We start from the raw sequence: 25,369 nt of genomic DNA, 5'->3' as shown, positions 1-25,369 counted from the left end.
TGTATGTCTGAGTTATAGCAACTTCATTTTTCATGGTGAATCATCGAAATTCGCCAGGCCGCCACGGACACGCCCTTCAACAAAAACTCAAGATCTTCGCAATTTAACATCGCAAAGGCCTTTAGATTAGGCATACCAAATTTGGTGATGATTTGAAGAACTCTCTAGGAGGAGTTCGTTAAAATACAACACATGGAAATGACCAAAATTACACAAAATATGCTCATAATATTAAAAATAACCGACTTCCTGTTGGGTTTAGAATTTTGCTCTAAGAGACTTTTTTGTAGGTACTGGAGAGTTACACATGTGTACTGACTTTCATACATGTACGTGAAACATAGCTCGAGGCGCACACCGTTGAACGTGTATAGGTGGCGCTGTCGAGCCATTTTGCCACACCCACTTCTGAAACCTATATCAGATGTAAATTTTCGCCAGTTCTGAGGTGTGTGCAAAGTTTCGTGACTTTTTGAGTATGTTTAGGCCCTCAAAAAGGCGATTAATTTTGGAGAAGTATAATAATAATAATAAATATAGCTGCAAGCAGCGATGGCGGGCTCAAGCCACCAATGCCATCGCCACCCCGGTGGCATCAGGTAAACTGTGCCCAACGGGCACATGCATTCACAATATCCCTCTGGCAGTGAGGTTTTAAAGGATATGGCAGTTAAAGGGTTAATCCGAATCATCTAGACTTTAAAATCACATTCACAGAACAATATATATATGTATATAACTTTAGTAACACTTTACAATAAGATTCCATTTATAAACATTATGTTAACATGAACAATATTTATATAGCATTCATTCACGTCAGTTAATATTCCAAACTTAAACATTAAAACATTGTTTTATTGTGATTTTTTTCCAAGCATATTTTACCAATTCCAAACCATATCAATCTTAATAACTACCATTATTTTTTATTTAATCATTTATGAGTGCTATACAATAGTCCACGAAAGCTGGAAGAGAAAAACAGGTCAAGAAGAACTGACAAAAAGAATTGCAAAATAATTAGGAATTAATGTGAAGATTAATTTTTAGTCAATTCTGCAAGACAGACTTTCAGGAAAGGAGGTGGAATAAAAATGAGCTCCTAAATCTTAATCCTGGATTCTGGAAGATATATTCCTCAAACCATCGAACAAGAGGAGGTGGTGCTGGTCCTTCACGAGTCACTCTAATCTGTTTATTAAGCCTATATATAAAGTCTTAATATATAGTATTTCACAATACTTCATGGTATTCTAATTAAATCATTTTTTGGAATTTTAAGTCTCTCAGAGCCTGACACCGAGTAATTCTGGAGACTCCAGGAAAGTGGCAGTTCTGTAAAATGTTGGCGCTGGAGACTAAATGCTCCCTGATAGTTTCACACCTAATTCACTTAACACACACACACACACACACACACACATACACACACACACACATTACCCACAGTGACAGTGGGACTGAGTGACATCAGATGTATGATAGTTTTTTAATTTTCTATCATCCATATAGTGTTGTATAGTCATGAAACTATTGTAATGAGACCAGTCATTCTGAGGAAATATGCCTCAGAATGACTTGTCTTCTATGTGTACATTTTTTTGAAGTGTTTAGAAGCTGCACTTTAAAAAAATAAAAAGACATTTACTGGTTCCTTTTTTTACTATTATTTCAAAAAATCACCACGACAAAACCATTCAAGCTATCCAAAATTAATTCAAACCTGTTCTGTAAGATTAATTCTTTAAACAGTGGTAAAAGAGGATGTGGTGCTGATCCTTCAAGAGTCACTCAAAACATATCTGTCCATAAAGCCTATAAAGAATTATTCTTAATATACAGTTCACAATACTTCAGCTTGTTATTCTAATTAAGTGAGGGTCATTTTATCAGTAAAATTCCTAAAATACATATTATTTTATTTCGAAAGATTTCTATAAATGATTTAAATCATACTCGTTTCTACAATAATTATTTAAAAGTAATCCTATAGCTCCCTCTGGTGGCCATTATAGGTACTAAGAATTGCAAGCTTGATTTATAAGTTATGATAGTTTTAATTTTATGCTGGCTCTTGAAAATGATAAAGCTATGAAACTTACTGTGCTTCCTTCAAATGAGGACTTCTACTTATATAAAAAAAATTATGAAGAGTTAGAATGAAAATTTTTAAAGATATAGTAAAATAACTATTGTTTTTTTTTATGTTACTTTAATAAATCTCTATGGCAACACCATTTAAGCTATCCTTAACCCATTCACAATTTAACATCTCAGTATATTGGCATCATGTTGAAAAAGGAGTATGGAGTAGTATGAGGAGGAGTATGAATTCATTTACAGGCTGATTTTATCATAAATCCACAATAACATTTCTGAGTTCTGTATCAATCTGTGTTGTTGTTTGTTTATTTTTATCTTTTATTTTTCATAGGAAGATAACTGACCCTTTACTCTCCTTTTTAATAAATGTGCTTATAAACCAAGGACAAGCTATTTATAGCTGTATTTATGAACTGCTTACTCCTGACTATTAATATTGGGACAAGGCTTTATAAAGCATGAACTGACTATTTACTAATGAGTGCAGTTATTATAAAGTGTTATCAATGCATTTGCTAATGTTAACAAATTAGACATTATTTTACAGTGTTATCAAATCCTTAAATGACTCATAAGCATTTGTGAAAGTTCTGCTTGCATTACAGCTTAGTATTGATCTGTGAGCTGAACAGATTTACTGTTACATCCATGAGATTATGTAAATTCAAATAAATATAATGTCACAGGATGTCATAGGTCAGTATCAAATGAGTTTGAAATTATTATTTGCAGCACAAATAAGGTTTTTTTTAGGATTTTTAAAAATCCCTAAAACTGTCAGAAAAAGGATAAGGCCTAAGCTATTTCTATGTGAGTGGCTAAATTTATTTTTGTTTTTATAATTGTAATACACAAACTATGAAATTATACAAAATGTATAAAAAGGTAAATAAATAAGTACGCACACATTAAAAAAGCAGCCAAGTCGAATGAGTTTCCTTTTTTATATATATAGATTAAAATTGAAGACAGAAGCAAGTGGTAAATGTGGTCACTTTAATATTCAAATCCAGTACGTTCGTACAACGAAAGGCAGAAACCTGCAGCTCAAGAGATATGTTATTCTGCCAGTCGCACTTTCAAATAGTCTTGCACACTTAAACTGGTTACAAACACCTGCAGTTAGCTCTTGTTGTGTTATAATTGGTGTATTGTGTGCATCGGTGGCAATATTTTATTTAAAAAAGCTCTTAAACAAGAATAAATTCGTTTGTTTTCAGCTCGTAACACTACGCGCTGATCGGAGCGGTGATTTCAGATAGGCAGCCGCAAATATTTCATTTTCACACAAACAGTTCAAAAACATCTGAATTTAGCTCTTGGTGTGTTTTAATTGGTGAATTGTGTGATATCGCTGCAATATTTTATTTGTAAAAGCTATAAAACAAGAATAAACTCGTTTTTTCTGAGCTCGTCATTCCACACGCTCCTGCTCAGAGCAGTGATTCATCTCTTGTGTTTCTCACGTATCACTGACCACACATCAATTATTAATGAGCCCTGACCCGGTAATAATCAGATATGTTGGTTTAGCTTGTCAGTGTGAATTAAATCTAAGTATTTATTTGTATTTTAACCAATTTAAAAGAGAAACTAAAACTCCGGTAATTGCACCTGTAGGGGCGCAATTTCTCTCAGACAATGGAAGTCTAAGCACATACACTCAAACAGAGGGACAGAAGTGAGATGAGATGTCTGAGAGTTTTTTAATTTTCTGTTATCCATACAGTGTTGTAAAGTCATGAAACTATCCATATTTACTCAGAATGACTTTTTGTCTGTATGAAAAAAGGTTTTGAAGTGTTTGGAATTTAAAAATGCAGGAAAATTAATAATTCCATTTTTAATGTCATTTAAAAAAAATCACCACGACAAAACCGTTCAAGCTATCCAAAATCTATTGGCAATTTAAGTTGTTTAAAATGTTTTGGCATCATGTAGACAAAGTTTGGTGTGTATAGTGTTACTCTCCTCTGAGCAGTATGCATTAATTCACAGCTAAATGTAAAAAAAAAATCCACATTCAAATCAAAATAGCTGACTTCCTGTTGATCGTAGCTGATGACTGTGAATTAGAAAGTTGTCCGTCTTGATGAGAACAATTTTTGTACCGAGTTTGGTGTCTGTAGCTAAAACTAACCCCCCCACTTTTGACAAAAGGTGGCGCTATAGAGTGCCTCTTCCACGCCCTCTTATGAACTTTTGCCAGTGTTTAGTTATCATAAATACTGATATGTGTTCTGAGTTTGATGAAATTCTAAGCATGTTATATGCCTCAAAATCACCTGAGAAGTATTCCAGTTTAACATGTTGCCACGGCAACAATATTTTTAGATATCAATATCCCCCCAGCAGATTTATATAGGCTGTGTTTTAACATTATTCTGATGAAGTTTGAAGCAAATTGAGTAATAATAAGATGCTGAATTCAAAGCATTTTGAAAATGACACACTTCCTGCTGCCAGTTGGTGGCGCTATAACTTTGACTCCTAATAGTCACATATATGCGATCGACATCATACAAAGAATAATCTGATGAAGTTTGATTAAAATCAGGAAATGTATGTGGATGGTATTAGACACTTCCTGTTTCTCATTTCTCGCCATAATTTCAACACCTCGCCACGAGCAAACCGTTCGAGATATCAAAAATCCCCTGGCAATTTTTCATCCCCAATGTCTTGAGATCATGTTGACCGAGTTTGGTGGTAAACGAGTAAAAAACCTATGACAAGTATATCAAATTCCAGAGCATGCGCTTTTTACATAACTCTAAATAGCTGACTTCCTGTTGGGCGGAGCCTATGACATGCAATACGAAAATTGTTCGGCACAATGAGATCTATATGTGTACTGAGTTTCATATGAATATGTGCAAGTATGTGTGAGCTATACATCAACATTTATGACTGTGTTCCAGGGGGCGCCGTAGAGCCCCTGTGCCACGCCCGGGTCCCAGCCTCTGCAGGCTCCTAAAGGGCACAGGTTCCAAAGTGTGTGCATATTTCCAAGAGTTTTTGAGTATGTTAGGGACCCCAAAAGCCCCCACAACTTTGACCAAAAATATGAATAATAAACCCTAAATAGCCAACTTCCTGTTGGGCGGAGCCTATGACATGCAGTACGAAAGTTGTTTGGTTTAATGAGATCTACATGTGTACCGAGTTTCATGTGTCTACGTGCAAGTATGTATGATATATGGCCCTCAGTATTCCAGGGGGCGCTGTAGAGCCCCTGTGCCACGCCCGTGTATCAGTCTCTGCCCAACCCTAATGGCCGCAGGTTCCAATCTGTGTGCCAATTTTCAAGAGTTTTCGAGCATGTTAAGGACCCCAAAAGCCCCCGTAACGTTAGAAAAAAATAATAATAATAATAATAATAATAAAAAATAATCCTAAGGAAAACAATAGGGCTCTCGCCCTCCAGGCTTGAGCCCTAATAATAATAATTAAAGCTGCAAGCAGCGATGAACGGGCCCTCGCACCCGGGCTCACCGCCATCGTGTGGCTTTAGTAAAAAGGTGAACGTTGAGAAATATGCATTTAATGTCCTAAATATAAGTGGAATATATCAAAGTATATCCCATATATGTGCCAATCTTACCGTTGCCAGCAGGTGGCGCTATCATAATGGAATATTGGCCTTCAGATGTGTTCAGGCCAGGACTCTTATCAAACATGTGAAGTTTGGGGAAGATTGAACATTTTATGCTTGAGTTACAACAACTTCTCTTGCTGTGGCAAGACATCAAATTTTGTCATGGCGCCATGGAAACGCCCTTTAACAAAAACTCAAGATCTCCAAAAGTTAACATTGCACAGGCCTTTAGATTAGACTGACCACAAAATATATGTTAATCTCAAAAAAATTATAGGAGTAGTTTGTCGCAGCATAAAACATGTCACTTCCTGTTGCCAATAGGTGGCGCTAGGACTATAACTGAATGTGGGCATGTAGATCTGTTAAGGGCAGAAGTTTTATCTAACATGTGAAGTTTGGGGCAGATTGGACATTGTATGACTGAGTTACAGCAACTTCCTTTTTCATGGCGAAACATCGAAATTTGTCAGGCCGCCATGGACACGCCCTTTAACGAAATCTAAAGATCTTCGCAATTTAACATCGCAAAGGGCTTAAGATTACACTGACCAGGTTTGGTGTTGATCTGAATAAATCTCTAGGAGGAGTTCGTTAAAGTACAACCCCTGAAAATGGCAAAAACAACGCCAATTTTGCAGAGAAAATTCTAAATAACCGACTTCCTGTTGGGATTCGGATTTCGTACCAAGAGACTTTTTTGTAGGTATTGGTGTGTTACATGTGTTTACCGATTTTTGTACATGTACGTGAAACATAGCTCGAGGCGCACTCTGTTGAAAGTGTATAGGTGGCGCTATCGAGCCATTTTGCCACACCTGATGGAATTTTGGCCTGCAGATGTGTTCAGGCCAGGACTCTTATCACACATGTGAAGTTTGGGGAAGATCAGACATTTTATGCCTGAGTTATAACATCTTTTATTCCCATGGCGAGACATCGAACTTCGTGACGGCGCCATGGACACGCCTTTTAACGAAAACTCAAGATCTTCACAATTTAACATCACACAGGCCTTTAGATTAGACTGACCACAAAAAAAATTGATGTCATAAAATTTCTAGGAGTAGTTCATCGCAGTGTAAAATATGTCACTTCCTGTTGCCAATAGGTGGCGCTATGACTATAACTGAATATGGGAATGTCAATCTGTTCATGTTAGGAGACTCATCAAACAAGTGAAGTTTGGGGCAGATTGGTCATTGTATGTCTGAGTTATAGCAATTTCCTGTTTCATGGCGAATCATCGAAATTCGCCAGGCCGCCACGGACACGGCCATTAACGAAAACTCAAAAGCTTCGCAATTTTACATCGCAAAGGCCTTCAGATTAGGCATACCAAATTTGGTGTTGATCTGAATAAATCTCTAGGAGGAGTTCGTTAAAATACAACGCATGGAAATGACAAAAATGACACAAAATTTGCTCATAATATTAGTAATAACCGACTTCCTGTTGGGTTTTGGATTTTGCTCCAAGAGACTTTTTTGTAGGTATTGGAGAGTTACATGTGTATACCGATTTTCATACATGTACATGAAACGTAGCTCGAGGCGCACACCGTTGAACGTGTATAGGTGGCGCTGTTGAGCCATTTTGCCACACCCACTTCTGAAACCCATATCAGACGTAAATTTTCGCCAGTTCTGAGGTGTGTGCAAAGTTTCATGACTTTTCGAGCATGTTTAGGCCCTCAAAAATGCGATTCATTTTGGAGAAGAATAATAATAATAATAATAATAATAATAATAATAATAATAATAATAATAATAATAAACGGAGCAATTCCAAGAGGGTCCTCACACCATCGGTGCTCGGGCCCTAATAAACGGAGCAATTCCAAGAGGGTCCTCACACCATCGGTGCTCGGGCCCTAATTACAGCAATGAGATGCAACAGAGATTTAAATCATAAAACCTACAGTAATCGCACATGCATCTCAGTATGAATTCAACAACTGACTCATTTGTTTGTATTTAGATTTATCTAAAGCTATTTTACGACAGCATCTAAAACCAAGTTGATACTTGCGTGAAACATAAAATCACAAATGACAGCAATGAGATTTGAAAGATTTAACTTCAACCCAGCAATAATCGCACATAACTGTGTTTTAGAAGGGAGCTCAATAATGTCTCAAATTTGACTAAGTCTGCAATCAGTCTCAACACAAGCTTAACAGCTGACTCATTTGTGTGTATTAGGGAAATGAAAGTTAGTACTTACAGTACATGAAACATAACTAGGATCTCCATCCGGTCTTTTGAGATGTGAATGAGCAACCTGTGAGCCATTCAGTTCAGAAGGGCTTTTCTGTAATAATAATACAAAATAAAAACAATCACAAATGATAGAAATTAGATTAAATTGAAACCAACAATAATCTCACATGCATCTCATGCACAGTTTCAGAAGAGATCTCAACAAAATATCAAAACTGTACTCAGATATGTCAACACCAAAGTCTGTGATCAATCCCTATATGAACTCAACTGATTTGTGGGCATTTTTATTTATCCAAAGGAATTCTAAAGGAAAACATTTGAAAAAAAGTTGATACATACATGAACCATGACAAGAAATGTCTTTTGAGATGTGAACGAGCAACCTGTGAACAATGCAGAAATGTGATTAAATCAAGAGATCATAAAACCAAAAATGTTCTCACATGCATCTCATCCAGAGTTTCTCAACAACATCTCAAACTGTTCTCAGATATATCAGTATGAACTCAACAAATGATTCATTTGGGTGTATTTTTTATTTCTTCCAAGCAATTTAGGAGAAACATCTTAAAACAAGGTTTATACCTGCACGAAGCATAACTAGGATCTCCATTAAGTTTTTGAGCTGTGAACGAGCAACCTGTGAGCAACTGAGTTTGGAAGGGCTTTGTTGCAAATAAAGAAAAATCACAAACGACCTCAGATTCAAATCCTAAAATAACCAGAAGAGAAGAGAGTTTAAGCAATGTCTCAAACAAAGCTGAGCTCTATTTGTACTGTGCGTATTATGATTTCTTCAATGACACTTCAACGAAACATTTGATACGCCATTCACGACCGCTTTGCATCCATAATGTGACGTATTTACGAGTGACAAACCTCTTTGTCCTTTCAAACAGCATGTACTGATGAATCATGCACGATGAGACCACAGACATGCCTTGCAAAAGTAAATAATGTAAATTTCATGACGCCTTGGAGTCTCTGGAGCCTTAAAAGAGCAACATCTGAGTGCTAAAACTCTCCTCTGGGCTCAGGAATCAGGTGCGACATTCTGGCGATCACGTCTGCACGTCTTCAGCGCGAAACTTTAACCGCTGTCTGATTCCAAGAGTCATCTGAATATGGATGAGGCAAAAAATTAGTTAAACAGAAGAGGCTGTCGCATTCATTAAGTTACCCCTACCCCCAGAAACACACTCACAATATTCATGCTGTTACTATGCAAATCAGTGCTAATGAGATGCTGATGATGTTTTTTAATCACAAGGGGAGACAGTGAGTGTAGGAGGGAAGGTGAAGCGAACAAACAAGCTCCTCACTCTCTAACCTCTTGGTATCAAACAATTCAGGCCAGAGAACATAGCTATTTCACACTTGGAATAAACATTTCTTTTTGTGCAAGTTCCCTAGCTCCAGACATCAGAGCTTATGTAAACGCTTCCTAAATCAAGTCGCCTCGATGATGGAGCTGCATCAGAATCCTCCTCCGTAAGTTACGGATGTGACGCTCCACCTGGGAATGAAGAGCGATGCTGTTGACGTGACGGAATTTCGAGAGACAGCTATCCATAAATTCCCAGACTTAAAGAGAACACGTCCTAAAATTTAGCTTAATGAAACGTGGCAGACGAAGCGATACAGATGCACTGTGATGGTATCTTAGCATATTTTTACATAAAACCCTTCACATATCCAAGGATGACTTCGTCAAAAGCAGCCAAAACGCACACTACGCGCCTGGTTTGATCAGAAAGCGCTGCTAGCTCTCAAATCTCCCATATGTTTCACTCATCACACCTCTATGCATTTAAATAGCAGACAATCTGACATTTTGCCTGTCGACTATATCGTAGAGCATTATTTATTTACCAGGCGGAGATGGGCCGAGCTGAAAAGCAGCTCTTTATTTAGATTGAAAGCTTAAGTTCAACACATCCGATCCTAAGACTTCGACCCGTGATCAAAGCCTTGACGTGTAACATTTTCCACAATGGCGGCCCAATTAGTATTCTCAAGCGGACGATGCGAGAGGAGATATTTTTCACGTTCTCTCAAACATAGCAGTGATGGAGCAGGAACAGCAGGTTTTATGTCTATGTTTGGAGAGAATTACTCATTGTGTTTTTGCTGGCGGTATGTGCAGGAGTTCGGGCAGATGGGCATTGAATACATGGCGCAGATATGGAAACAATTTCAGCCGGAGATTTGGCAGCGTCTAACGCCCGTCTATGTTTCATTTGCGGCAGAAATCAGTTTTCGGGGGGAATGCTTTTGTTTACTGTCTGGGAAAAAATTTGAGTTTTCTCATAATATTATCCTTTGGGAAAATAAATAAGAAAAGGATTTGGGCCCCTGATTTGAGTCTGGAATTCGAGAGTTTACATGCTGCATGTTTAAATCACAGATTTAAGTAAACCTCCATACTGATGTTATGTGCATGTTTTGTTAGAGTGTTATGTTGTTCTCATCATTGCAAGTCTTCTGATAAAAAAAGCTGAAGTGTGTCATTTCTTCATCACTATAGAAACCCAAATCTAACTGCAATCTCAAAGCACTCAGACCTTCTGCCATTGGCTGGACCAGCAGATAGCCCCGCCCCACATTCACCCCATTGGTTGACCTGATGTTGCTGTGTCAGGATGGTCTGGATGCTTAAGCAAACAGAGCAATGATTCAAAACCATTTACACTTTTCAGGAGAATATTTACTCAGTATAATAAATTGTGATATGAGAAAGTATTTTCTTATGTGACTTACTCTTGGGATGAGTTACTTTGTTGGATTCTTCATTTGTAGGTCACTTTGAATAAGAAATACATGCTGAATATAAAACATTTTCTAAATGCAATTGCCAAATAAAATATGAGTAAAAAAATACATTATATGTTTGAATTATTTTAACAAAGACAAAAAGCTTTAATGTGCCTAATACTGTATAAGCATCTGCTAAATAATTATAAATATAAGTAATTTTATAAATGTAAATTACAATTATAAACACTCTGAATTATTTTAGCATTAAAAAAAAGCTTTAAATGCAAATGTTTTTACAAGGACTGTTATAAGCATTGACTTAATTATAAATACATTTAACATTTAAATAACATTTCAATAAATGTATACATATTTAACAATTTTAATGTGTGTGTGTGTGTGTGTGTGTGTATATATATATATATATATATATATATATATATATATATATATATATATATATATATATATATATATATATATATGTATATATATATATATATATATATATAAATTATTTTAACAACTAAAACACATTTTATTAAATACATTTAAAAATACACATTTTATGTGTCTGTTTTTTACAATTACTGCTATAGCCATTTGCCAAATAATTATAAATAAAATAACATTTATTTTAACAATTAAAAAAGCTTTACAAGGACTTATTTGCCATACTGGTTCTGTAAAGCTTTTCCTCAAATTAAGATGAAATTTTTTTCGTAACATTACCCTTAGAATTTTTTTTTTATAAAAATGTATTTTTTCTTCATTTATGTGCACTGCTATATATCTAAATCCCAGCTTTAAACTCACCCAAGTACTGATTTTATGTGCATAGTCTTGCTATAAAGCGTTTGTGATAAGAAAACAACATCTACAGGCGTTCACTGAGCGAAAGCAATCGCAGCCGTTTTGCTAATTAACCTGTATATGTGTACACTATATTTTAGCCATAATTTAATTGCATGCATAAAAGCACTTGTGCATGCATTATTGCTTGACTGCAGGGTATGGAAGAGGTGGCCAGCGCCTGATGGTTGTTCAGGAGACAGCATCAGAATGCAGGGTTCGTTGTCTCCGCTCTCCCCCTCTCCGTGCATAGAACAGCTGTGATGATTTCATTTACATACTAATAACCAGCCAGGACTCCGGCAACCATCGAGTGTTTGACTTTTATTGTCACTTGTGTCTCCTGCAGTTTAGTGGGAATGGGGAAGCCACGCATCAGTAAATAAGCGATAGAGAGGGGGCCGCTGTCGGCTGGCACGGTCTTGAGAGACCCGCCGGACGCCTTGATCGATGCTCTTCAAAAAATCTGGAGCTAATTCGGAAAAAAATGCAGAGTATCTCCAGCGAGTGAGGTCTGAAAGTGCACCAGGCATCTGGTTTTTAGCCGCTCTCTCTATTGTAAAGCCTCTTTTTACAACTGTCTTGCGCCTGACACCCTCGAGACGTCCACGGATTGGGCCCGTCGGCGGTAGCACATGGCAGCCATTAGTGTAACTCAATACCACCAATGGCTGCCTCGTATGGAACTTTGATCACTTAAATCCAGCTTAAAGAAGCAGGGGCCACTTTCTAACCCCATATCGCTTTTTTTCCACCCATCTTGGAATTTTAATTTGATCCCTTTCAGGTTATTTGCAAATCTCGAATTAGACGTATGTGCGTTTCTGACCAGGAGCCTCGCTGAACTCGGCACAAAAGACGAGGTGGGGGTCTGAAACCCGAGAATCGCTCCAATGTTTGGACTAGCCGGGATGGATTTCTGCGAGAGAAAAAAAAAAAAACGAGAGTGAGAGAGAGTATTACGACTGGATTATTTAACACGTAAACTTGTGCTTTTAATTGAAAACACACGGCCGAGTGTGGACTTTACATACAGGTTTTATTTCATGACTCCTACTGTGAAGACTCTCTTCCTCTTTCTGGTGCAATCTCAGGTTTATTTATACATTTAGTGCCCCAATACCTGCCAAGGCTCATAAAGGACAAGATTTAAGTCTCAGTTCCAAATTTTACAGACAATTATTTTTTTTTTAAAGGAAACACTTCAAACGAGTCGATAACAAAAAGAAGGCACGCGGCTTGCAGATACCGCAGGTATTGGGAGGATATATGAATATTAATGAACGCTGTTGCCAGTTAATGTCACTCGCAATTGAAGGAGAAAAGACGAGAGGGGGAGAGAGAAAGAGAGAGAGAGACGAAAAACAATGAGGATGGGAAATAAGAAGGAAACAAAAGGAGAGAGGAGCAGACGAGCGAATGGACGCGAGGCAGACGAGAGGAGAGGTGTCTGGCAGCTCTATTAGTATTCATATGGCGTGCAGCTCTGGAGAGGATTAATGTACTCTGATGTGTAATATTCTGGTGAACAATTAATTTGCCTACAGTTTTGTCACGCTTGAAATTTAAGTGCTAGAACCGATCGATGGTCGCAGCTCCTAATATGATCTCTGCAGGCCGCTTCTGCAGTCTCCGGTTTCATCATTTTTATTCTCTCTCTCACATCTCCTGTGACATGCACTGGCGCAAGGACACGCTAGCTTTTTTTTTTTTCTCCACACACATGCATGCACATTTACACAAAAATACTCACATGATATCTCACGCACACACCAGGGCAAAGCTGTTCAAAGTAGCAACACTTCTGGTTTCACTACACAGGCTGGAGTTTGACACATCATGCCTGCAGCTTTAACAAAGATGCAATAACCAACACAATCCTAAAACACCATATGGAAAAGTTTGATCCATTGTAGTGTGTTTGAAAGGTTCATGTTCAAAGAAATGATTCAGACTCATTTGAGTCCTGTGCAGCAAAATAATTACATGTTTTTAAACATTTTAAATTTGATGTACATTTGTGTATTTCATGCCACAATGCTTCTATGCCACATACATACTGATGAAAATAAATGATTGATCACTAAATAATTATTTAATAAGATTACCCACTTAAATAGCTTCAATTTAGTCAAGTAGTAGCTGATAAGTAACAATAAGCAGCTTATTGTTGAAAGGAACAGTTCACCCCCAAAAAGGAAAATTGTCATGATTTCCTCCCCCTCATGTCATTCCAGAAGAAAAATCAGCATAGTCCGAACAACTTTAAGTTGATTGGACGAAGAAAGTCATACAGGTTTTAATTGTTTTTTTTTACAAGTGACAACACTGAAGCTATTTAAATGAGTAATCTTATTAAAGAATTATTACATTTTTATCAGTATGTATCTGGCATAAAATCATTAGTGTTACTGGCATAAAATAGATACACTCACACTAGCAGTTAGATAATTATTTTGCCATACAGGACTCAAAAGAGTCAGTGAATCATTTTTTGGAACATGAACCACTCAAACGAACTGATTCACTAAAATGAATCAAATAGTTTGTCCTTCGTTGTCCTGTGAAACACAAAAAGAAGAAAAGTGGGGTTCAAACAACTTTCAGTTTATTGGACAAAGAAAGTCATACAGATTTTAGTTATTGCCACTTATAAACTACTTTAAAGCTATTTGAGTTAGTTATCTTATTAAATAATTATTCAGTGATTAATCAATTTGAATCTGACATAAAAGCATTAAGGGAAAAAAAAACACTTTTGACTGTGAAAAGTAGTGTCACACACCAGCAGTTAGATCATTATTTTGCCGCAGAGGACTCAAATGAGTCTGTGAATCATCCAAACAAACTGATTCACTAAAATGAATGTAATTTTCCCCATATGATGTTTAAGGACTGGTTATTGCATCTGCATTGAAGCTGCAAGCACAAAGTAAATTAGATCATTGTTTTGCTGCACAGGACTGAGAAATGAGTCAGAGAACATTTTTTTGAACATGAACCATCCAAACAAACTAATTGACAAAAATTAATTAACCTTTGACTTTCTTTCTTCTGTGCAACACAAAACAACAAGAAAAATCAATTGGATACAATCAACAGTTTCATAAACAAGGAAAATCATAGAGATTTGGAATGACATGATGGATGGTAAATGGTCACAGAAATGTGATTTTTAAATAAACTATCCCTTTTAACTCATTTACAGTATGGGAATATTACCAAGTTATAGATTCAAGTAGACATGCACATGCAAATAGATTGTTTTCAGGCACAACAAACAACCGTTCAAACAAAATGATTCACTAAAATGAATTGAACTGTTTGAATGTATTTACATTTATGCATTTAGCATTTGATGCTTTTATCCAAAGTGACTTACATTGCATTCAAGGTATCCCTTTCCATTTCAGCCTTTCCCCTGTGAATCACAAAAGAAGAAGAAAAGTCAGTGGGATCCAAACAACATTCATTTTACTGGACAAAGAAAGGTTTTAAATGCTCATTTTTAGGTAAAATAAGTCTTTAACACTCCTTTCATTTATAGGAATCAGGAAGTTATGTTTTCAAGTAGACATGCACACAAACAGATCCTTTATAGCAACAAAAACGAACATTCAAACAAACTGATTCACTAAAGTGAATTGAATTTACATTATGCACAGATACTCAAAGCGATTTGCATTTGATTCAAGGTATCAGTTTTATCAATTGATGAATTTCCAATGCATTCTTTCTTCTGTGAAACACAAAAGAAAAACGAGCGAGTACAAACGACATTAAGTTCAATGAACAAAGAAAGTCACTGTTTTGGAACAACATTTTTCACGATCAACCTTTAAATGATGGGAATCCTAGCAAGCTTTACTTTCAAGTAACCATGCATCTCACACAAACGGGTCGTTTTCGGCGACAACAGGGGGCGTAGGTGCTTGCTTTAAGACTAGCCGGTCGACGGTGTGTCTAACAGAGGAGATTTTGCAGGACTATTCCACGGCCGTAACCCAAACCTCTCTTCACAAGGGGAGGCAGCGCGGAGAATCAAAGAATTCCACATGTTCCCATCCACACTTCGCTTCCCGATAACTTTCCTGATTTATAGGCGAGCAGCTGAGCGCAGCTGTGAGGTCTTTATTAAGTGCAAATCTTTATTGTGTGCGCTAAAGGCTGTAATCATATGTTTGCAACATTTTAAGAGCTGCATAATTAGTCTTCGGAGGCTCATAAAGGAATATATTCATTCTCAGCACGCATTAACAACCTGCGCAAGATCGCTTATCGCATTAACAGCCTGTGTGAGATTGCTTATTGCTTTAAAAGGCCTGGGCATTAGATAGGGACAGCACTTTATTACACAACTCAACACACTTTCCTTTCACACATCTGTTCCAGTGTGGATTTGCAGTACAGATTGCTGTGCATTTGAGCTTTATCTTATTTTTTGGGATGAAAATCTACTCTGAAAACCAGACAGGACGGGAGAAAATGAAAGATTAGGGTGGTTAAATTTGCAAGAAGGTAACCTGATTTAACTCACTCTTACGAGCATCCAAGCACGAGGTTATGCCTTGGACAGTAAGTTTATCACGTAAAAGTTCTGAAACTCAAGAGGCTGATAATGTTTCACAGCAGCTCTAATGGAACTGAAACTCTCATTCATAAGAAATGCCTTGTGGGAAATCTCCTCGCACCAGCCGTTTTGGTGCAGAAGAGATGTTTGAAAGTGTTTAAAGTCAACATGAAACGGCATTTGTAACCCGTTTTACTTCTGAAATGTGTCATTTACAGAATATTCAACTAGAAAAAAAAATGTAGGGTAGGACTGGATTTTATCATTTGGGATTTGGTTTGATGCCCAAAAGTGGGTATTTTATACAAAAAAAGGCACTAGACCTGAATGCAGACTGCATTTGCAATTGATTCTAGTGGAAAGGTTTCAGAGTGTTTAAGTGCCTGTAAAGACAAATATTTTTTCTTTGGAATAACCTGAACTAATAACATGGATTATTATGGATGCTAGCTGAATCCCAAATTTTTTACACAAAATATGATGCATTTTTGCTTTTGAAAACCATTTCTAAGGTGAAGAGGTCTTGTATTATCCCATAATCGTCTGAAAACATGATTCCTATATCTATTATTTGGACTATTTGTTCGGTTCTCACATGTATGTCATTATTTTATGCCTCATCCTGATTTCATGGTTAGAATAATGGCCAGTGACAGAAGAAAATGCAAACATGACCCAGATGTTTTCTGCCACATCTGTGGGTGTTTTACTACATCCAAACAGTGACAGGAAATTACAAAGAGGCATCCATATCTGCAATGAATGGGTGCCGTCAGAATGAGAGTCCAAACCTCACAATAATCCACACCACTCCAGTCCATCAATGTCTTGTGAAGTAAAAAGCTGCATGTTTGTAAGAAACAAATCCATCATTAAGACATTTATAACTTCAAACCATTGCTTCTGCATAAAACACAAGTTAATAATCCATAATACCGCTTTCTTCAGTGGAAAAGTTCCCATCTCCTGTTGTCCTCTCACATCAAAATCCACCCACTCATTTGTTTAGAAATGTTTACACTTGTAAATGGTGTTTGATCTGTGCATTTCTCCCCCAATTCAGACAAAACGTATTTTTCACTGGAGAAGCAGAGGGCTCATATTTTAGCCATGAAGCAATAGTTAAAAATGTCTTGATGGGTTTTTTCTTACAAACACACAGTTTTTGGCTCCACAAGACATTAACTGATGGACTGGACTGGAGTGGTGTGGATTATTGTGATGTTTTAATCAGCTGTTTGGACTCTCATTCTGACGGCACCCATTCACTGCAGAGCATCCATTAGTGAGCATGTGATAGGATGCTACATTTATCCAAATCTGATGAAGAAACAAACTCCTCTACATCTTGGATGGCCTGAGGGCGAGTACATTTTCAGCAAATTTTCATTTTTGAGTGAACTATTCCTTTAAATGGAGTATTTTTAACAACACTGACATTAAATGATACATTTTCAATGATTCTTATTTATCATAAAAACCAAAACTTTGATATTTGACTGCTTTTATTCTGATATGTGCATTAACACTGCTACATATACGCTTTATATAAGAACAGGATCATGCATTGAAGCAAACAGGGTTCATTTTGATTTCATGTTGACTTTAAGCTGTGGGATTGTGCGTGGATGGGTGCATCGTGCTTAAAAGATGTAATGCATCCAACTTTCTAAAAACAGAAGATATACATGGACAGATGTCCATCCATCCGCAGGGACCATCTGTGTCCCAAACAGTTTGTCCTAATCATCACCGTGACCCTCAGCGTGAAAGACAAAACCTCAAACTGACACGAGAGATCACGGTCAAGTAGCGAAGTGCCATTATAGAAGCTCTACATGTACCATTAGCACAAGACACAATAATAGCCTTTAAAAGACACTAGACTGCTGCAATTTGTACTGAATTTAAAAGCCACGAGCCTCCGTCTCAAACAAATCGAATTCATGTGCTATTTTTCGGCTTGGGCTCGGCACAGAAGCGGGTAATCCATAGCGCTTCCTGGCACGCCGCGCGCACCGCACAGCTGACTGGCGTGTAAGACTGCCTCAAATTGGAGCAATTGAGCTCAAGCTAAAGCAATTACATCCTTTGTGTTCTCCACGGGGGACGTGACTAAACTGTGCTCATGATGAACCGAGAGGCCAAGAACGCTTGAATAACCAACAAGTAACTGAAGGTAGAGCTCCAAATTATCCACCTACATTACCTAAGTATACCTGACTAGGGATGCACTGCTATAGACATTCTGGTAAACAGCGAAATTTTAGCCTGTAATTATTTCTGGACCTCAATCACGTATTAAGCATTCATACATAACACATACATAAAAAAAAATTTAAAACACCATTCTTATACAAACATTTTGTTTCTTCTTTCATTAATGGTGCTCACACTTACAATTTGGTCATGAATTTGCATCAAAACATAGCTAAAAGTTCATATTATGGTTGCCCTGCCAGATTTCAGGGAAATTAAACACTTGTATTAATATTTTTTAAGAATTTTTTTTTTTTATTGTTTGTTTAGTGCAAATAGGAAAAAACTGTAACTGGCCACATTAATCTGCAAATTTAAGACCAAGTCGAAAATCTACAAGGAAATCTAGCAATTAATATTCATGAGTTAATTGTTTGTGAGGACTATTCTTACACAATGTAGCAATTTAGGTAAGACAAGTTTTATAAAAATTTAATTAATTTTTCTCGTTATTAATTCATTAATTATGTTCACACAGTTACAATCAAGAATTTGCATTAAAAATAAATATTTAAGTAAAATTTTTAAAAGATTAAAAAAAAAAAAAAATAGTAGACAAGCCACATTAAACATTATGTAATTAAATAAATTGTGTAATTAATATTTAGTAATATATTAATAGTTAACAAAAAACTTAACTTAAGTAGATTTTAACAAAATGTTACATTGACATTAGAATTTGCATCACAGCACTCATTTTCTTCAAGTAAATATTAAGTTCACCTACCAATTTTTTAGGAAACTTATAAACTGTATCTTATTTCATACAATATATTTTGACAGTAAAATTTAGTTTGGTTGCCATGAAAATTAAAAAATGTAGCCAGTCACATTTAACTAAAAAATAAGACCAATTAAAGGAAGAAGATAGAAATTATTAATAATTAATCATTAAGAGTATTTTTTTATAAAAACAAACAAACAAAACAAAAAACATTCTTACACAATCAAATTATTGTGACAGATTATGTAAGAACTGTCTCTCATAAACGATGCTCCCACAACAGCTTCAAGCATTTGCATTAAACAAATTTTTATTAATTTTTTAAAAAGTAAATATTAATTTCACCTACTCGCTTTTTGGGAAATTATTAAATTGAAATTTATTTCTTAAATACATATTTTGACAGTAAAATTTAGCTTCGTTGGCGCATGGGGGAAAAAATTGTAGCTGGCGACATTAAACAGCATATTTAAGTGCAAGACCAAAAAGGAAATCATGTAATTAATATTCATGAGCCAAGCTGTTTTCATTCCTATGACCCTGTGGATTGATAACTGTTCAGAATTTTTAAAACCTGACATCAAAAAAAAAAAAAAAAAAAAAGTTAATTGTATAAATTAAGACCTTATATCTCCTTTCAGCTGCTAAGATATTAGATATTGGTTATCTATCATGCAAACACAATACACAATCACATGAAGTGTGTCGTTCCATGCATAACCTCACAGAACCTCCTCAGGAAGGTGCACGGCCTCACCGTCGGACACAGCGGTGCTTTAATTGCCCCGGCGAGGGAGTAGGAGTGCGGGGGCAGTAAATAAAGATTTCAGAGGGGGATAGAAGGGTGTTGTCAGGGCTGTGGGCCGCTGGGACATCTCTCCGCTTCTCTGGTTCACTGCATGCTGGCGAAGCTCCAGACTCCATTGCATAAGACAGTGAGACGTGATGTAAGTGTATCTGTAAGAGACAAACTTTATTTATACACAGGCACTCCGATAAGGTCCGAGTACGAACGCAACAAGGCCCTGGCACGACTGATTTATATAAATGTCACGTACTGCTGGGTGAGAATCTAAATGCTCAAAAATCGACAGTGAAAGAGAAAATCTGTTTGATATTTCATCTTTTACTTTTTTTTTTCTTTTACATGCCGAGAGGCAGGGTTTTTTCCCCTCCGAATTTGTCATGTGGGAGCAAACGCTTTAACACATTAGAGGAGCGAGTCAATTGAGTCTTTTGTGAGCCATCTGGAAATACCCGACTCAACAAAGCTTCGGCTCTGGTGCCGTATATCAATGAGAGAGACACAGTTTCAGCTCCGCCACGGGCTAAAGACGTCTCAAATGATCAGCAAAATGGAGGATTTAAAGAAACATGATCATTTTAGAGTGTGTTTAAGATATATAAATACACTCAATAAACTTCTATTAATTCAGGAACAACTTGAACAAATATTCTGAGTTAAATAATGAAGGGTTTACTGCTCATAAAATGCTCTTTTGTACTTCGATCCACTTGATGGAGATCTCAATCACATCTCAACGTCCATCTGAGAAAAAAAAAAAAAACTTTGGGAAGAATAAACAAAAATAATTCGAACATAGAGGAGTACAGAACTATAAAAATAATCATTTGATTTGAAACTTTCCAAACAAGTTCATATTAGGATTTGACTGAAAACTTGCCAAATGTCAGCAGTTTGATCTCTTTTGAAGCTAAATAAGAGTCTTTTTCTTAAGAGAAACATCTTAAAAGCTTCAGTAAAGCCTCCATTTGTTCTCAATTTAAGATAATTGCATTCATATGTGATTTGTCTCCAAAACGTTCATTCATACATATATACATACATGCATATATACATACACACACATATATATATATATATACATACATACATACATACATATATATATATATATATATATAAAATTACATCTTTTCATGCCACAATTCTAATTGTAAAATAGAATTGAGAAATATAAGAATCTTAGAATTCTCGAGCTTTCTTCTCATAAATGTTCAATTTACATCTCAAAATTCTAATCTTGACTTTTCCTCTGAATTCTAAATTTACATTAAACAATAAATTTTTTTTCTGCCAAAGAATTTAAAATAAAATACGTAATTGTGACTTTTTCTCTTACAATTTTGACTTTTTGTCTCAGAATTGGAAGTTTATATTGTGAGATAAAAAAAAGTCACAATTATCCTGTGGAAGAAAAAAAGCTTCCATAACAAACAGACAGACAGACAGCTGCTTTAAAACCAGTATGTATTGTATAAAACAATACAGACTGTCTGAAAGCAGCTTCACATTTCTATTTGATATATATCACCGTATTTAATAAAGTTATTTCATGTTATTTTCACCAGTTCTTTTGTAATGTTATTCTCATGGCACCTCATGCACTAGCTGCGGTCTTCCTCCAGAGCGAGTCTATTATGGGACTAAAGGTCAGGCCGGTAATTTAGATTCGGGCTCTTCTAGTCAGTTAATGGGATTGTTTGGCTCGAGCCGGAGAGTATAAACACCAGGACTCCATAAACATCTCAGGGCAGCGGCTGGGCAGTCTGTTTACAACCCGCACCATTACCAAAGTCAGAAGGGCCTCGGGTCACAGAGATGTCCTCCTCGGGCGACCCCAGCGGCCTCTCCGAGATGATGGAGGACGCATGTTGTGTTGCCAGAAGCCCATTTATGATTCTGGAGCACAGTTGCACCATAAGCCTGCATTTATTTAACTCAAATCCAGTTTACATGAGCTTAAAGGAGTCAAATCATTACCTGATCTGTAGAGATCAAATAGCATTCTGTGAAAACATAATTTAAATTCCCTCCTGTTTGCCTTCAGAAAAAGAACTGATTTAAAAGGCATTCTCGATTCTCAAAGCAGGGGTTTCTTAAAAGGACTGTAAAGAAAAATAGACCATTCATCCAGTGGATGAAGGTTTGGTTAACTCCAACCTTTAGGCCCCTGGTGGTAGATGAGTGTCTGTGTCCAAAGCTCCTGCATCTGTGTTGCATGTTTCCAGGGTTTCATGCACCAACCAAACCCCTGCCATTGAGATGAATGAGACGGAGATCTTCTCGCACCTCATTTAATCCTAAGGATCACAGAAAAGATGGGAAGTGCAAAATTACACTCCAAAATGATGGTTTTCAGTGCATAAAACTTTACTAACATCATAAGTGGACCGCTGGGGAAAAACGCAATAAGAAATGCATGATAGAAGCCGTTTAAATATTCATCTAAAACACTCGTTTCCCTTTTGTTGTTTTCTTTTAAACTCGACCCTCTGCCTATATACAACCAGAAGACAAAACCATATGGTTTGATGAAAAGTTTTGTAGAATGTGCACGGACCCTCGAGAGAGAGTGTGTGCTTTATGGCTCTGTCTCATGATTACAATGTGAGGTATAATTGCTAACACATGTGAGCCATTTCCATTCGCTGCGATGAAATCATCGCATGAAAAAAGGGCGAGAGAGAGTAAGGGCGAGAGAGCAGACAGCTCCCCCCAACATTCCTTCGTTCCCTCTCCGCAGCATCTTGAGAGGTCGGAGGTCAGCGCAAGGAGATCAATGCGATCAGACACAGGAGTATTGTTTCAAAAAGCAGGAGACATGAGAGGCTGCCTGCAACAGGAATCCCTTCGGATCAAAAGGCCAGCGAGAAAGTTGACGGAATTCCTCGGATCCACCATCTTGCCTTCCTAAGCAATCAGGCATTTTACAGAAACCATTTGGCTATGATCAATTCACTGGCCTGCCGTTGCCTCCCATCCACCCTTTGAAACGGGATTAAATGTTCTAAATAGGTCTCCGCTTCTCAAAAGCCGAATGAGCGGAAAAGTGCTTTTAATCTTGTGAAACTCTATACGGTCCATTTGAGGCAAATCTGCAGACAGAAGAGGTTAAAGTCGGTTTAAAAAGCTAATCATCTTCAGCACGATATTGCTACTGACTAGTGCCTGACTAGCTGGCTTGCTTTAGATGCCTCCCATTTCAACCCAGATGATCAGGCAGAAACTGTCGTATCTGGAAATGGCTGTTTAGTTAATAACAGCTTTCGCATGTGTGTTATTCTTGTGAAAATGGCTTGAAATTGAGTTGGAAGGAGAAAAAAGAGGGTCAAGATCGGGAAGAAATGCAGTTGGGAATGAAACCGAGTGTGTGTCTCATCAGCTTTTTATGAAGATCTAGTAAATAACCTAATAGCTGTTACCAGTTTAGATAATCACTACATATAAAGGTGAAAAGTGTCATTTTCTGGAACTGCAAATGTTTTCAAACAGCTTTTCTGAACACGCTCACATGCCATTGGTCAGTCACACAGAGAGTCCCGCAATTGGTCAAGCAGCTGTTGCTGTGCTAGGCTGATAAATGAAATCAAAACTTCTGATAATACATTTTCTTGTGAGATCAGGTTGAGATTGTAACAAATATATGTGGGCTTTTCTTAAATTGTCCCCTAAAAAATTGAATGTTTCCCACTGAACACATTAGACAGTACAAATTCATATAAAACTGCAAATTAAGATCGGGATTGTCTTTGGAACATAAATGTATTTTGCCCAATTTGCAGATTCGGTTTTTTTTTTTTACTTTACTTATGGGTGCTATATGTAAGATTTTGACTCTACTAAAGCATAAAAATACCATGTTTACAGATATTTAAGAAGCATGCTAAGTTAACATACTTGTTTATCTGAAAAACAATGCTATAGTCAGTTTTTCTCTTTTGAAAATGTGCATTCCGGCCAGAATTCTTCATTCTTGCAATTCAAGTGAACTCGTTCCTGTTGGTGTGGTCAATCTGGCAATCTGTTTGTGCGTCAAGTCTTAAGAGGAGGGGCCGAGTGAAAAAAACCTTCTCCAATATTTTGAATTTGGACTGCAGTACTTAGTTCAACCACTTGGTTTCAATCCTACATACATCATCTTTAAATCTGACAAGTGCAGTAAAACAAAATACACCTTAATTAGCCAGTAAAAAAATTTTTTTTGCATTATTGTTTAAAATTAAGAGGAGAGTGGAAAAAAAAATCATCAAAATCTGTAAGAATTGCAGCTGGGAGTGAAAACGTTGTGCACCCGCATATGCTTTTAAGGAAATCCTTACATTTTTACCTAGAAATTAACCTAATAGCAATTAACAATTTAGATAGTGTCTACATAAATATGTGAAAAGTGTATTTCTGCACCACTACAATTGCCAAATGAAACTGAAATTTCACACTTTTTTAAAAATTAATGAATTAATTAAGTTGGGTCGGTTCAGATGCTGCTTTATCTGTTGCATGTCCATACCAAATGACTGTTTAGCTAATAATATCTTTCACTTTCATAAAAATGTGTTATTCTTTTGAAAATGGGTTGAAATTGAATGGAGAGAAAAAATAGCTAAATCTGGAAGAATTGCAGTTGGGAATGAAAACAGTGTTGGTTGCGTCTGCTTTTGTGAAGATCCTTAAATAATAACCTAGTAAATAACCTAATAGCTGTTAACAATTAAGATAATTACTACATAAGTAGGTGAAGTGTAATTTCTGCACCACTAGAATTGGCAAATGGAACTGCCAACAATGGCAAACTGCTTTACTGAACACTCTCACATGCTATTGGTCAGTCACACAGAAAGCCCCGCCCCAAACTCATGCCATTGGTTGAGCAGATGTTAATGTGTTGGGTTGGTTAAACATGACAGTGTTTCAGGGAAAATAAAGCTGGAATAAATTAAACCTGATGCACACCGCATGATTTTAACCTGATTTTGCCATCTGAGACAAATGTCAACTTTAATTGAGATGTTTTTACCAACTCATCTGTAGGAGACAAAATAAATATTTTGCAAATATTCGCATTAAAGAATAAGCAGTACATACATTTTTTCTTCCACAGACCAAAGTCTTAAAGAAGCAGTTCACCCAAAAATGAAAATTAGCTGAAAATTCTCTCAGCAATCCAAGACGTAGGTATTTGATTCATTTTCAGATTGCTTGAGGATTATTGTGATGTTTTTATCATCTGTTTCAGACGGCACCCATTCACTACAGAGCATCCATTGGCGAGCAAGTGATTAAATGCAAATTTTCTCCTGTTCCCATGAAAAAACAAACACATCTATGGTACATCATGAGTAAATCTTCAGCAAATTTTTATTTTTTTGTGTGTGTGAACTATTGCTTTAAGATGTATTTGTACAATGAGATATAAAAAAGACATACAGTCTTGTCTTGGTTTTACCCAAGATCTTGCCGGGGTCATGTTGTTCAA

The 25,369-nt window shown here is 36.6% G+C and overlaps 1 long non-coding RNA gene across 1 annotated transcript in view; it reads right to left on the bottom strand.

Moving 5' to 3' along the window:
* Nucleotides 1-25,369, bottom strand: part of LOC113110188 (uncharacterized) — a 55,448-nt gene that overhangs the window by 9,706 nt on the left and 20,373 nt on the right. The window contains exons 5-10 of the long non-coding RNA XR_003293096.1: nt 22,057-22,196; nt 19,849-20,048; nt 14,921-14,959; nt 8,515-9,047; nt 8,269-8,312; nt 7,931-8,017 (exon numbers count right to left, since the gene is read on the bottom strand). This is a non-coding gene — a long non-coding RNA (uncharacterized LOC113110188). The remainder of the gene's footprint in view (nt 1-7,930; nt 8,018-8,268; nt 8,313-8,514; nt 9,048-14,920; nt 14,960-19,848; nt 20,049-22,056; nt 22,197-25,369) is intronic.

This window comes from Carassius auratus, chromosome 10 (assembly GCF_003368295.1).
Source record: "Carassius auratus strain Wakin chromosome 10, ASM336829v1, whole genome shotgun sequence".
NCBI classification, from domain to species: Eukaryota; Metazoa; Chordata; class Actinopteri; order Cypriniformes; family Cyprinidae; genus Carassius; species Carassius auratus.
Note: the sequence above shows the minus strand (reverse complement) of the source record. Positions and strands in the feature narration are given on the sequence as shown.